General features: G+C 44.5%; 1 protein-coding gene across 4 annotated transcripts in view; it reads left to right on the top strand.

Annotated features, from left to right (window-relative positions):
- Positions 1 to 15,492, top strand: part of GPAM (glycerol-3-phosphate acyltransferase, mitochondrial) — a 727,629-nt gene that overhangs the window by 12,699 nt on the left and 699,438 nt on the right. The gene's annotated exons all lie outside the window — the stretch shown is intronic.

Genomic DNA, 15,492 nt, shown 5'->3' with positions numbered 1-15,492 from the left:
CAGCTCGTGTAACCGTGCAGCCTCTACACAGGCTGCCTCAGGTGTTGGCTGGCTGGGGCTAGTCGGGGGTGGGCCCCGGCTCGGGAGCCCTTTCTGGAGACTGGTGGGGCACGACGCCGGCCCACTTAAAGCCCGGGACTGTGCTGTTTCTATAAAAGTAACCAACACCTCAATATATACATATTGTTTGAAGGCTCTGGTCATTGCACTCTTCTGCGTTTGTCAGTAGTTCGGGGCATTTGATCGCACTTAGCTCCACGGGCACGGGTAGCATAGCTCAGTGGCAACACACTCGTCTTGGAAGCAAGCATAGCATCACAGGTTCGAATTCCGGGTCCGCGCTTGGAAACCTCTTAGGTTTTAAGGGCATTATAAAAAAAAAACAAGCTTCTAAATTCCACCCTTTCTGGTCATTTCTGTTAACCCTCAATATCGTAATTGTACAAAATGTTCTCCGTGCCATGAAGTCTTGGGTTGAATAACTTTACTATCATTCTTTCCCCATCCGTTGCATCACCTAAATTGGTCGCAAATGCGGCATCCCAGTTGTTGATTCGTTATGCAGCCTTGTGATTAGGGGTTTATATATGTTTGCAGCTTTTGTCTTTAGGGTGCACACTACCTTTCAACTGCCTCAGTGCTTCACAGGGTTGGGCGAAATGGAGGAATCCACTCCAGACAATTGCAATCATGGGTGCCATGCTGGATGCTGCCACAACCCCCCCCGCACCCCCCACCAAAGTTTCACATGAAATGCTGGCTTGAAGTCATTTAGGGGCTTTGCAGAGGTCAGCCTGTAAACATAAAGGTAAATGGGAGGGTATTTCATGGGGTTGAGTGTGTTCAACTCGGTGCAGCCAATTCATATTCAGCCTTAAATAAAATGCCTTTTTGGTCCATTTCACAACTTGTGGGGTAAATTAATTTTTTATTTTATTTTTTCGTTATATTCCACCACTCTTTAGGAGAATCCTGATTTTTGCTCCTACTGACTTCAGTCTCCTTTATGTCCCATGCATTTTTGTTGCATGCCTTGTTCCTGCATACTTTTTTAATATACATATTTAAATTTATTTTTCAGTTGTAAGATGCTCCTTTTATTTCTTTTCAGACTCCCGTTTGAACATTTTCACAAACATTTTTTCATTCAAATGTTTTTGTGCTGCAGTGGGTTGCATGCAAATCGCTATCGATACAGTAAACTTTAGGGCTCTGTCGGAAGGGGAGTCGGTCTGTTTTGAGAGGCCCACCTTAGCCATCTGGTGTGGGGGTGGGTAAGGTAGATCCACTTGGGTAGCTAGGTGAGTGGGAGAGCTGGTGTTTTGTGTTCTTGGGAGTTTCTGCCTGGTGAGGCCACAGTACATGTAATTGCAGTAGTCTGTGCAAGGTAAAACCACTACCACAACTACTGCACCCCTTCGAGGGAAGTGTTGATACTAGAAGGGTCTTCAAAAGAGCTATAGGTAAAAGATATTTTTGACAACATTGTTTACCTGCAACGTAAACGTTAGCTCCTCATCGAAGGCTGTCCCTAAATTTAGTACCTGCTGAGCTGGTATTTATGGTGAGCCCATGAAAAGGGGGGGGAAATCTAATAGCAGCGTGGTAGAATTGGAAGAACCAAACAGGATCTCCCACCTGGAGGTGTTGAGACAAAGGAGATTTAGATCCATCCATTTCTGCTGCTCAAAAAGTCCATCCACAATGGGCAATCTTCCTGAGATTCTGAAGTAAATGTGTCCCTTGCTTTCACGCGATAGCCAGTGTTGTACCTTTCCATGACCTCAGTCAGTGAAGCTGTATAAACCTGAGCAATACGCCAAGACAAATCTGGAGGAACTGCGCAGGATTCGTTTGTTGTTGCCAAGAGAGGGACCAAGCTGAACTTGATGGGTGTGATTTGATACAGGGTTTCACCAGAGATGGGCGTTCCCATGAAAACCTCAGAAGAATCTATGCCCTGGAGCAGAACATTGAGATCCACTTTATCAAAGGTCGCCAAAATGTCTAAGTGAACCAGTTGAAGGACGCAGCCTTGGTGCCTGGAAGCAGGTAACTCCACGTCTGTATTCTCGAGGCTCGTTTTGGTCCTGTGTCTAGTCTGACTGCACATCATTGGATAAAGGTGTTACTTTCCAGGTGAGCGGATTGGTAAGACCATTATTGCTTTTAGGCACTTGGTCACTTAAATTAGGCTGGAAATTGTGTTTTTTATTAAATTTCATCTTTTGCAGAATATCTCCCAGAAATGATTGAGGCATTGATGATTTATTTTATGGGCAACATTTAACGCGGCTTGAATTGCACCACATATGGTGGAGCTTAGGGCTTTATCGACTCTATTTTTGATGACCTTTAGTTTGACCTAGTTGCATCAGGATGTTGGCCTATCTGGGTATATTTTGCTACCATTGGAGCAACGATCAATGGTCTGAGTGAACCTGAAGCTGGTGGACTCCATTTTGTTGTGGAAAAAGGACAGCATGATGGCATTCATTGGTCAGCAATGAAATGTGCTGCACCTCTGTGATGTGCTTGACGGCCCGGGGAATCCTCTGTGAACATCCCCACCCCACCGTTGACCCAGTCATACACTTGTCCATCCATCAGTTTTGCCTTCTCCTGCACATTCACTCTGTTCCGTTGGTTTCCCACATTGGCCCTTCTAAAGTGATGTTATTGCATGCATCGGCTGCCCACCTGTCCTTGCTCTCCAATAGCTGCCTCCCCAGACATTCTGGACCATGCTTAATCTTTGGTCACATAGGCCTTGATTCTTGGAATTATTTGCGTGTAAAAAAGGGTATTTGCGTGCCATTCTACTCGCAAATCACTGACGAATGGATATTTGCGGGCAGAATGGCGCGCAAATCCCCGTTTTACACGCAAATGATTCCATGCATCAGGGCCGTAGTGGGTACCTGTTGGCCCTGATGCCGAAGTGCTGCTACGCATACCAGTTTTAAGATTTGTATGAGTCTCTTTTGGATGTGCCCTGTATCATTTATGATTTTCAATGTCTTATCTTTGTTTTTAGAAAATAATTGTATACACTGTACCTGTACAGTCCCTTCCTTTCTCTTGGGGGCTTTCTTGATCCATAGAGCTATACAGTTATCTGCATTACATCCTTTTGTCATTTTCCGGTTTTTCCTTGTCCAAGAAGGAGCAGAACCTGAAAGGCGAATAACAGTTTTAAAAGGGTCGACTCCATTATTATTACATGTTTACGTGTTTGCTCTTTATTGTCATATGAACTACATATTACAATCATCATGCATTGTGCGTTTGATTGCAAAGAGATGGGGGTAGGACGACGGAACTAACGTGGATTCCACGAGTTACACTTTGCACGGTCGCTCTGCTGAGCTGATATAAATAGGTGTCGATTTTAATCTGTTTTCTCAATCCGTGCCAATCCCGACGAGCCAGCACGCCTCACGCCACATGTAAATCTGTATTTGCGTCTCTGCCGTATACGCCTGTGTGTAGAAATCTATATGCGTGTGAGCCAAAGCCATGGCAGGCTATTTTTGCAATCCACCATAGTCCATCTGTGGTGGTGACGGCGCAAATCTTTTCCGCATGTGTTGGGGAGAAGGTGTGCGTGTTAGGGTCTCTTGCAATGATTAGTGGTGTGTAAACTTTCTAAAGCCATTTACAGTGTTTGTGTATGTGTCATGCAATGTGGCAGAGGTGGGTGCCCAGCAATTATTTGCATGGGCTTGCTTGTTTCCTGAAGTGTTTAGCACGGAGGAGTGTGCTGATTTGCCAGTTCATTTTTGATCTGTGTAGATAACGCTGCAAAAAAGTTAGATTGTAGCGTGCCAAGATTGGCAAGGGGGAGGCGCAACAGGGTGAAAGGGGGGTGTTGGTATATTCAGATCATTAAGTGCATAAGGGGAGGGTGGGGCTCTGGTAGCACAGCGGCAAAAGTGTCGGGGTGCTACATTTGCACTCTCCATTGGCTAGTGATGATTGATTCTTGGCGAGTAAGAATGGGGTACTGCATGTAGTTGTAGACTTGAGGTGATGAGTGACCTTTGATGGCTGCCTGGAAGTTTCAACTTGCAATTCATACCCCTGGAGTGTTGTAAATCGATAACGAGGCAGCAAGAGCAAAAACCCAATACTGCATGAAGCCATGAGTTTTGAGACTAAGGAGCCAGTGGCACCCAAACCACGTGCCTTGCAGACAGTATCGCGTGCAAGGAAGGCCAACCAACCAATAGGGTCCGGTTGGTGGAAAACCGTTTTAACGCTTTTTCCTAAAGCCCAAGTGGGTGGTTTTGTGTTAGGAGGACGGTAGCTCCTAAGGCAGGGGCCCCCAGGTCAGATGGATTGTTTCCTCGGGCGCTTCTCCCTGAAGTAAGCGGGAGAATATTGTTGGGCTCAGCAGAGTATCTTGGCACTTATGAAGGGCGATCACTCTTGAAGAGATCAGCCATGTACTCTGGGCTCTTGCTGCACAGAGCCTCGTGGATGAGTCATGGTTTCTTGAACTTGTTTTTTCTTGGGAGGGCCATTGGGGGCCCTGGGGGTGTGGGGGGGATTTGGGGGGGGGGTTAATATGATCACCGCATGTTTCAGTTTGAGAACGAGCCTTTCAGCTTGGTTTTGGGTAAGATGTGGAGGAGATGTTGTGGAAGGCACACGTATAAGATCTTGCAATAACTAAGCCTGCCTCTTGTCTTAGCCGTAGTGACCTTTGCTTTGTGGTGCATGCTTAGCCATGGCAGGAATTTCTTCAACATGAGCAGATGGAAATGGCAAAACGGCTCTTGAGCACAGATCTACCTATCCAAATGTGAGATCTTGTGTTGAACATTTCTCATTGGTTTTTGGCTTCAGAGATCGGAGGGAGAGTTCTTGTAGTTCTGGAGTGCAACTTCTATTCTATCCTTCCCTTCTCACTAAGTCTGGAAAAAAGAAATTTAAAAAGGATATCTTAGCCTCCAACCCTGGTCTCCCTATCGCTGATACCTATACCAGGCACACCCTCACCAACATTCTCTTTGTTGTTCCTTCGCTGGATCTATGGACCCCCCCACATGATCTCTGTGCTTTGTCCTGTCTCCTCCTCTCCCCTAAATGGTTGCACTCAACGGGATGTCCTCATGGCTTCCTTCGACTCCTCCAGAGTCATCCTTAATGTCTACCTGGCACTGTCATGGTCCAAGGTCCTCAGGCCAATCTCCTACCTCGCCTCATTAACTTCCTCTCATCTCCAGCTGTCCCCTCCTTGGCTACCTTGCCCACCTTTTCCTCCTCCTCTGCCACTTTTCAGGCTACCTCCACAACTCCGCAGGGCGTACCTCTGATTTGTACCCCTCCCTGGAAGGTCTTTAAGGCCTTCAACCTTCATCTTGGCACTCTCAACTCTCGCTCTGCTGTCAAACACTCCTCTGACATCTGCCACCTCCTTGAAGAACTGGATCTTGATGTCCTCTGTCTACGGAGACATGGTTCACGGCCAGCTCTGTCACGAGCTTTGACACTACTCCCTGATGGCTACAAGATCCATTCTGCACCCAGATACACTTGACCTGGAGGGGGCGTAGCCCTGATCTTTCCCGAGTGGATTCCTGCCACTATCATTCCCACTCAGATTTACCTTGTCTGCTGGCACTCAATCTCTCCTAACCACTCTTTACTGTTGCTATTCTCTACCCCCTTCCCGCCCCAGTCAAATCACCTCTTTTTTCTCTGAGTTGTCTCACCTCAACCACTCAACTCCTCCTCCTTGGTGATCTCAACATCCACCTCGATTCTACCTGTCCCTCATCTCTGTTCTTTCCAACCTCTCCCTCTCTATCCTCCCCTCTGGCCCAACACGCTCTGCTGGGCACACACTTGATGTATTGATCTCGCCTCGCCTCCCGCTCTCTATCCCTCGGACCACTCCTCTCTCCTGGACTGACCACTGCCTTCTCTCCTCCCATCTGTCACTCTTCCCCCCCCCCCCCCACACCCCAACACTGCTACTTACTTTCTCAGACATCTGACCTATGAAGCATGTGTCAGCTGAGGCTTTCGCTGCCACATTCTCTCCCCCTCCGCCGCCTCCTCTGGCTGACTCACACCCCGACCCTGTCCCTTCTCTACTCTTCTATCTCTGATACTCTTGATACTCTTGCCCCTGTCATGAGGATCCGCTTGAAGTCCAAAGCCAAGTGCAATTCCTGGTATGACTCCGACCTAGCTACACTTAAACCTAAGTGTAGCGCGGTTGAGAGGAAATGGAGGGCTTCCTGCTCATCCTCTGACTAACTGGCCTGCTCCAAAGGCAAAACTGACTCTGTCCGCACTAAGAAGAGAGCCCACATTCAAGCCCGTGTCTGCGGCATCGAACAACTCGGCCGAAGTCTTTAAAATCTGCAAGGAGCTTGCCAACCCTGTGGCAGTCTCCACCCCTCTTCTTGCCTCCCAGGCTCTCTGCAATGCCCTTGCCTCGCACTTTCTCTCAAAAACCCAGGACATCCTGTCCACCCTCTCCTCATCCCCTGCCCCTCCTATTCCCTCAGTCTGTGCTTGCAGACCCCCCCCCTTTAATAATCCCCCCCACCGTCCTTCTCCTCCTTTCCGATTTTCTCCCCTGACAAGGTCGCTAGACAATTCCGATCTATGAAAGCCTTGTCAAAACAGGTTCCTTCCTGTTCCTCTAAAACCATCAAGGACCACATTGACACCCTCGCTCCGGCCCTTGCTGATTTTTGCAACCACTCCTTTGCCTCAGGATCCTTCCCCTCCGAAGCACTCCCTTGTGAATCCTCTTCTCAAGAAACCCTCAGCTGAACCTTCCTGTCTGGCTAACTATTGCCCAATTTCCATTACCCCCTTTCTGAGCAAACTCCTGAAAAAACTGGCCATCTCTTAGCTTAACCTTCATTCAGATTCTGTTGGCTGTCTCCATGACCACCAGTCTGGCTTCAGAGCAGTCAGAATCACGGAAACTGCTCTCCTGAACATCCGTGAAGATCTGCTCTCCAACCTGGACTCTAACATTCCCTCTGTCCTCCTCCTTCTTGATCTCTCCTCTGCCTTCAACACGGTCAACCACACCATCCTGCTCAACAGTCTCTGTGATAACCTGGGTATCACTGATCAGGCTCTGGCCTGCCTGACCTCTTTCCTCTCTGATCGACCCTCCCAGGTCAAACTGGCGTCCTTCCTATCATCTATCTTTCCCTCTACCTGTGGGGTTCCCCAGGGGTCTAACCTCTCACCCTGGTTTTTCAACCAATACCTGGCAACTCTTGCCCACAACATTGCCATTTTCTACTCAAATTTCCAGTGCTATGCTGATGACACTCCTCATTTTCCGGTTGCCCTCGGCCACCTCCTCTCCCTCTCTCATCTCTGACTGCCTAACTGCCATTCAAGATTGGTGTGCCGCCAATGATCTTTGTCTGAATGCCAGCAAGACTGAGATCCTCCTCATCGGCACACCATCTCCATCCTTTTACCTCGCTCTCTGGCCGGCCTCCCTTGGCCCCCCTCCTACCCCTACATGCGAGGCTAAGAACCTCAGGGTCATCTTTGACTCCACACTTTCCTTCTCCGCCCATATCTTTGAGGTCTCTAAAAAGTCAAACCTCCTACTGCACCTACTCAGAGGTACTCTGCCTTGCCTCTCCTTCCCTCACAAGCTCACTGTCTCCCAAGCTCTGGTTCTCTCTAGGTTGGACTATTGTAACAGCCTCTTTCGAAATCTTCCTGCCTATGCTCTCCGCCTCTGCAATTTATCCAGAACAGGACTGCGAGACTTGTCCTTGGCCTCAAGCCCTGGGACCGTATCTCTCCAGCTCTGAAATCTCTCCATTGGCTCCCAGTGGATGCAAGGATTAAATAAAAAACTGTCTGCGTTGTCCACAAGGCTTTATGGGGCCTGGGTCCAAAATACCTTCAGCTATCCCTCTGCAAATAACTCCCCTCTCGAGCTCTTTGCTGCTCCTACCTCTAACTCCCTCCGGTTTAATTGTTTTTCAAAGAAACGAGCTGGGGATAGATCTCTATCTTTGGCTGGGGTCTCCCTCTGCAACAGCCTTCCTGCCACTCTAAAACTCGATGAGAACCATCTCCGGTTCTGGAAGCACCTCAAGACCTTCGTCTCTGCTTCTGCCTTCTCTCCCCCTCTCCCCTGCTGAACTGCTCTCTTGGCACTGTATACCTGGACACCCTCTTTGCCCTGGGCTTAGGTACCTGCTCACCCTGCCACCCTTCTGCACTGCCTCCTGGCCACCCCTTGCACTGGTGGACTGTATCTGTACCCATGTCCGTGGATGTTACGGATGGCGTGGATGTTACGGATGGTGTCAACGCTAGTTCCCCATCTTGTCACCATATACCTGTATCCCCTATATATATGCTATCCTCCTGTATCCTCATATATATCTGTATCCCATATATATCTGTATCCACCCTGCCGCAATATATCGCTACGTATGTCCCCACCGTCCTACTCACGTGCCTGGTCTCAGGCGCTTTTACTGATAACCACCATATCACACCACTACGCTTACTCTCCACTATACTCAATCATCCAACTAGAACACCGCTATACCCATGTTAATTCGGCCTAGCTGTTGACATACGAACAAGATCACCTCATGACCCTAATAAAACGCAGCTAGCTGAGCACATTCCGGTTAGCTGTTCACATAGGCGTTCCTCAGGCCTAACACAGCCAGAACCCAGTCTGGGTGTCCACCCACCAGACTGAATACATCCAACTGATTTCCTCAGCACCACACCTATCGCTAGGAAGCAGCTATCATCCAACAACTACACCAGCTGCATGCATATATATCTCTGTCTCTTTCTCTCTCTCTCTCTCTCTCCCCCCCTCCCCCCAGGGCGTTCAACCTACTAGCTCTGAGATCATACCAATCATATATATATATATATATTATTTATATATTTTGGTTGGCTAATTAGATTAACCTTTCAAAACAAAATTATTTTTACAAAACACAAACAAGGAAAAGAATTTTTTATCAATAAAACTAAGCAACTTGACTTAAATATATTAAATAAAACGGATAAAAACATCATACCATACCAACTTATGATTAATAGGACTACTCCAAATCAAAATCAAAGGCAACACATCAAAAACAAATATGGACACACTGTATACAGGTAGGTATCAAAGTATTAAGCAGTATTAAGAAAGCCATGGTTTGCACTCATTCTCCCGTTCATCAGACATCAAGTTACTTACTAAATTACAGTGAACACAGTATCTTGTTTAAGAATTGGATAGTGGCTATTCTTACTGTGATCTTTGATGTCGCAAATAGCTCATACCATAGCTCATCATTGGAGCGTCTTATACAATGGTGCCTTGTTAATTTGCTGATAATGTCTTTTCTCTGCATTTTTAAAGCAACACATTCTATTAATAAATGTTTCAGATTTTCTTTAGCTGTTCCATCATTGCAGAATCGACATAATGAGGAATCTGGCTTAATAATACCCCTCCTTAACAAGATTTGTTTTGTTGGCCATAAATTTAGGCGAAACCTCAATATTTGATTTCTGAGATTATGAGAGGGACATTTTAATAAATAGATCAGCCGTTTGACGAAATTGTTTATGCCCAAACAGAGCTCTGTCAAAGTCCTTTAATTTCAGACAGTTCTGTTCAGTTAAATGCCAATCCAATTGGTATAGTTTAGTTTTGGCTTTGGTAGGATTGGATAATAAAAGATCTAGAGAGATGTTTGCTTCCGTCAAATCTAACATCACAGCTTCTCTCCAATTTGATGGAAATAAGTGTTCAGATCGTAGTAGATAGTCTGCCAGAATCTTAAGTACACTATTACTAGATAGGCCAAGGACGCATTTCCGAAATAAGCAGCATCTCTTCCAAGATGCTTGTATGTTCACTGAAAGAATTCCCAATTCAAAACGAAGCAGTGCCATTGGGCTAGAGTTTGGAAGATTCAAGACTTTCTTCCAAAACCTTGCCTCTAATTTGTTCCAATAACAGGCCTCCAAGGGTAACCATGCCTCGGACCCATAAGTAACAATGGGAATTACCTTTTGCTGATAAAAGATAAGAATGTGCTTGCACGAGAACTTTCCATACTTATGTTGTAAGATCCTCGCTTGTGATATTAAGGTGGACAGTTTACCCTTTATACTGTCTCTTTGAGGCATGTTTGTAGGAGAGTTGCTGAATATAACACCTAGGTATTTATATTCATTAACTACGTTCAACTTTTGCTTATTCAAAAACCAACAATACTGTTTCCTTACTCTTGACTTATATCTCCCCAATTCCATTACTTGTGTTTTCTCCAGGTTTAGCGTTAAACTGAATCAGTATGTTACAAAGAATAATTTATCGAGCATGTTCTGCAGGCCACTCGGCGTCTGCGAGATGAGAACTAAATCGTCTGCATACAGAAGCCATGCAATTCTCTGGTTCCCAAGTTTAGGAGCATCATTCAATACATTACTAAATTCGCTACCCAGGTCAAGTATAAACAAATTAAACAGTGTGGAGGCAAGAATGCAGCCTTGTTTCAGGCCGCGCTTGGTGAAAATCTCTTCAGACAACAGCCCTTCCAAATTCATTTTAACCTTCATTGAGGTGTTAGTGTGAAGTAAATATATTAAGTTTACAAGCGAGGATGGACAACTAAATTTCAACAATTTTTCAAATAGCAAGCTCCGGTCTACAGAATCAAAGGCTACTCGAAAATCAACATACGCCAGATAAATTGGTTGATTTCTTGTAGCAAACAACTCTTTAATTGCATTAAGAGTCGTTATGTTAATGCTGGTTCCAAGTCCTGCAACAAATCCCGTTTGAAATGGATCTCGCCGATTCTCTTCTGACGCCCAGATGTTAAGATCTCTCAAGACAATTCTACTAAAGATCTTGCCAGGGGCGTCAAGGAGAGAAATCGGACGATAACTTGCAGGATCCGCTCGATCACCCTTCTTATAGACTGGCACCGTAATGGCCTTGCACCACGATGGAGGAACTGCTTGTTTAATTTGCAAAGCTTGGAAAACTTCGTAAAGAATGGATGCCCATGATTCCGGATTTTGTTTTAGAACAAAATTTGACAAGCCATCTGGCCCTGGAGCTCTTGATGAACTAGCTTTATTTATGTAGAATAACACATCTTCTCGATCAAAATTAATCTGAAAAGATGGGTTAATAGATTCCAAATTTAGTTGTGAGATATTATTGTTTGGAAGATCATAGATGCCAGAGAAATAAGTAACCCACCTTTTTTCCGACACACCATTGAGTTGAGCTGTTAATTGGGAGCCAACTGCTCCATTATTTATTAACTTCCAAATTTGCGATGTATTTTTAGTTTTAGCCACCTGTAACCACTTTTCACCATCATGCTGAAACATAACTGCCTTATGACATCGGACCCAATTCTTGTAATTAGTCTTCAATTTGCGTAGGGCAAGCTCTCGATAATGTGCCGGTAAATAGGCTATTTGTCTTTTCTGTTTTCGATACTGCGCCTTTCTCTCTCTGATGCCTTGATCAAATATATGGATGTGGCACTTATTACTTTTTTTAGTACCTGGAGTTGAGACAGAAGCAAAAAGATGCATCTTTTCATGATAATCAGCTGAGTCCATACCTCTCAACAGTCGTTGATGGTCATCTGTTACACTGCACGCAAATGCGTGCAGTGCATCACCTGACCATTGTAGTCTGTTCCGTTGGGGATTTATAACTAGATTGCTCAGTTGATGCTGACAGGATTGTGGTTCATCCTTAGCCTGAATTAAAAACTCAGCCCTCAGCATCCAGTGATCACTCGCTGTGGTTGGGATAACCTTAAACTCGGAAATTTTCTCAAACAATCCTCTATCAACATACATATAATCAATTATAGCATTTTGGGCTCCACAGGTCCAAGTATGAGATGGAGGATTGTCAGTCTCCACTGCTCCATTTAGCATAATTAGATCCCAAGTATTGATAAATGCCTTCCAATATGAGACCCGATCCATGTTTCTTTTCTTAGTTGATGCCAACAGATGTATATTTAGATCCCCAGCTAATATTACATGTGCAATATCTGTGATGGTTAGAGTGTCTTCCGTTAGTGCATTCAATTCATTAAAAAAAGTAGAGGTTAGAATTGCAATTGGGTTCCAATAAATATTTAACTAAGAATTTCAATTTTTGGAACATTATTATTGAGCCTTGCAAATAAGAATTTGGATTGGGCCCGTCTGAAATAATACTTGTCGTGGACACATTGGAAATAATTGCCAAACCAGACATAGGTCTGCCTTTTTGTCCCTTAATGGCTGGTACTAAGTGGACATAATAGTTGTCCCACGATAATGGGACGGTTAGCCAAGTTTCCTGCATAAGAACTAGATCACATTCTTTCAAACAGCAATTAACGTTGTTTAACAGGTGTTTGTGTCCCCTAGTATTCCAGCTCATGACTATCAATTTCTGAGATCGAGCATCGAGATCATCTGTTCTTAGTTACGTTTTCCCACAATTGCATCCTTTAACTGGAATGCAGTCACCATTAGTCCCCTGACTAGCAGATTTGGAAGCAACCTCAACCGTTAGGGTTTCTTTTGTGGTTGGTATTAAATTAAAGCCCAAGTCAAAAAGGTCAGATCTAGCAGACCAAATGATATTAAAAATGATGCAAGATCCTATCCACAGACAGGACACTGTTGGATCATTATCATCGGGGAACTCTACTTGTAGCACATCACTCGAAGAGATATTCTCCAGAATAGGAATATCTGAAAATATTTGCATGATACTCCCTCTGTTCATGGTGTACGTTGGGAAGGAACCCCCCCGACAACTAAGAAACAAGGAGAACAACTGGGAGGGTTTTTTACTCTTAGATGTTACTCTTGAATCCGGACCTCTCTGCTTATTAGGTGTTTCTATATGCGACCTGCATTTTGTCTCCTCTACTGGGGATTTAAATGAAACATTCTTGAGAGTGCTTCTTTCATCAGAAGCTTTTACCACATCAGATTGACTACTAATCACTGCTTTCAGGGATGATTTAAGAGTTTTTTGTTCTGAAGTCAGAGCAACGAGACAGTCTTTGATTGTGCTTAAGATATTATTTTGCAGATTGTCTTGAGCATCTGATGTTGATTCTGTTACTGATGAATCATTCCTGGAAGACTTTATTTCTTGATTAGAGAAGGCCCTCCCAACATTTGTATTGTTATCATACTCTAGTTCAGGCTTTTTCATCATTGGAGTAGAAATCCGAGTTAGGGGCTGAGTCAGAGATGGCTTCGGATGAAATTGACTCATATATTCATCTACTGCTTTCCTAAGATCCTGTGTGTTAACTATTGAATTAGATACTTGGTCATCATTCACTTGCTTCTTCTTTAAAGCAGATAAAACTTGAGTCTGAGCTGTCACATTTTTAGATCCGCTCTAGCTTCTCCGCAATTTGCACCATCTCGTCTAGAGGAGCATGAGAGGGAATCACATGGTGGAGGTTCATACCCTTGTTCATCATTCTTTGTCTTTCTTGTGATAAGTTCTGATATTTTTTTGTGATCGCATTAGAGGCTAACATTGAGCACCTATCTGGTTTAGACAACGATTTAAAAAATTGTTTTGCTTGCCCACTCGAAGCCATTATCCTGGACTTTTGATTTTTTGATTTCTTTACATTTGCCTTCGATTGGTTAATCAACCCTTTGGAATTTTTAGCAAATATCGTGTAAGCCCCTTTTAGCGGCTTCACGTTGTTTATTTTTAAATCGTCAGCAATAGGGACTCCTGCCTCCTCTTCACTCGACACTAACTGGTCGGGTGAGAGGGCCATTACTGTCATCTTCACAGGATTTTCCCCCCTCTCACCATCAACAGCGGATTTAACTGTTGCTGTAATTGGGCCCGACTGTAATACCAAAGGTGCATTCTCAGCCTTCTCTGCTATTGTTTCTCTTATAATACCCTCAACAAAAGGCACAGCAGTCTTAAAACTTTGTATGTTTTTTCCGGCTATAAGTAAACTTAGTTTTCCATCTAATTGGACATCTATATTTTTACATGTTGACAACAGACCCAATTGTTTTGAGAAGAGAGCTGCCTGTTCGGCATCAGACTCTTGTTTTTGGGCCTAGGACAAACTAAACTCCTTCTGTAATCTCATAATGTTTTCACCATTATCTTGAATCAAATTAACCTTTGAGTCTAATGCTTCAAATAATTTGGCAAGGGACATCATGGCCGTATTCATAGTTTCCAAAGTCATAGGAGTTACTTTTTTTATCAAGAGGCCCGGATTTACAACTGAACTGTTTCTATTCGGTCTCCTAGGGGTCGGCGGAATAAATGAAATGGAGCTTTCAGATTCGGAAATATTTCCAGTTTTAAATAAAGCTGGAGACTTATAAAGATCAGAATCGTCCTCCTTGGCCACAAAACAAGAGTCCGATGACTCCAGCTCTATAATTGCATCATCTTCAACTTCATCGTCATCAACATCATAATTTTCCTTAGTCAGGGGCTTTAAACTGACAACCCCAGACCGAGCATTCTGCAGCATCATTGAATCAGACAAAGATATATTACATGGCTGCTCTGTCATCTCATTACCACCATTGGTGACCTGTGCCAACTGTGGGCTCAAAACGGGTTGCTGAACAGGAACAACCCCCTGTTCATTACAAAGCGGCAGCGCCTCTACATTTGATACACTTAGGTTATTAACTTCAGTCATTCGTGCCAAAGGGCGTGGCGAGCGTCCGAGAGCAAATCCAAAGTCTCTCAAATCACCCACGACGAAATCAAGTCGTGATCTTTTCTTCTTTACTCGCCTATCCCAAGGCGCACTTTTAACAGAAGGACGCACCGTTTTTGGGGTGAACGCTGGACTGTCTTTTGAAGTAGACTCCAATAAGGCACTCACTCGTTCTGTGCATGGCATGCCAGTTCGAAGAGTATACATGTTTAAAAGCTTTCTTACTTCACTGTAATACCCCTACTTGAACACCACAAAGTTTACAAGATATTAAAATTTGATGCGTTTTTCACCAGGAAGAAGAAAAACTTAATTCTCCCGCGTTGCCGCGGCAAAGCGGGACTTAACGGGGCTTTGCACGGGTGCGCGCGCGCGCCCCTGAGCTTATATAGCTCCGCCCATCCCTTAATGCAGTGAAGCCTAAACAAGAGAGAAATATATTAAAGTCTGTTTCATAGATAGTATAGCTAGTATTCCTGCACAAGTTAATAGTTCTTTCTTTTTTCTTTTCACCTGTTGGGGCTTGTAGTTGATGCAGTAGATAAATCCACAGGAAAGCGCTGGGGTAAGGTCCACGGCAAAGCGGGACTTAAAGGGGCTTTACACGGGTGCAATCATATATATAAGGCGCTCTATAAATGCCAAGTAACATAACATACAGCCTCCCCCCTTTCTTCTTTTTCTGCACTTATCAGACTTACCCAGTCTGCTATAATAAACGCAGCACTTGCTGGCTGCACTACCACTATTT

The sequence above is a fragment of the Ambystoma mexicanum genome, chromosome 8 (assembly GCF_040938575.1).
Source record: "Ambystoma mexicanum isolate Mex_15411 chromosome 8, UKY_AmexF1_1, whole genome shotgun sequence".
NCBI lineage: Eukaryota > Metazoa > Chordata > Amphibia > Caudata > Ambystomatidae > Ambystoma > Ambystoma mexicanum.
This window is presented reverse-complemented; position numbering and strand designations above follow the sequence as displayed.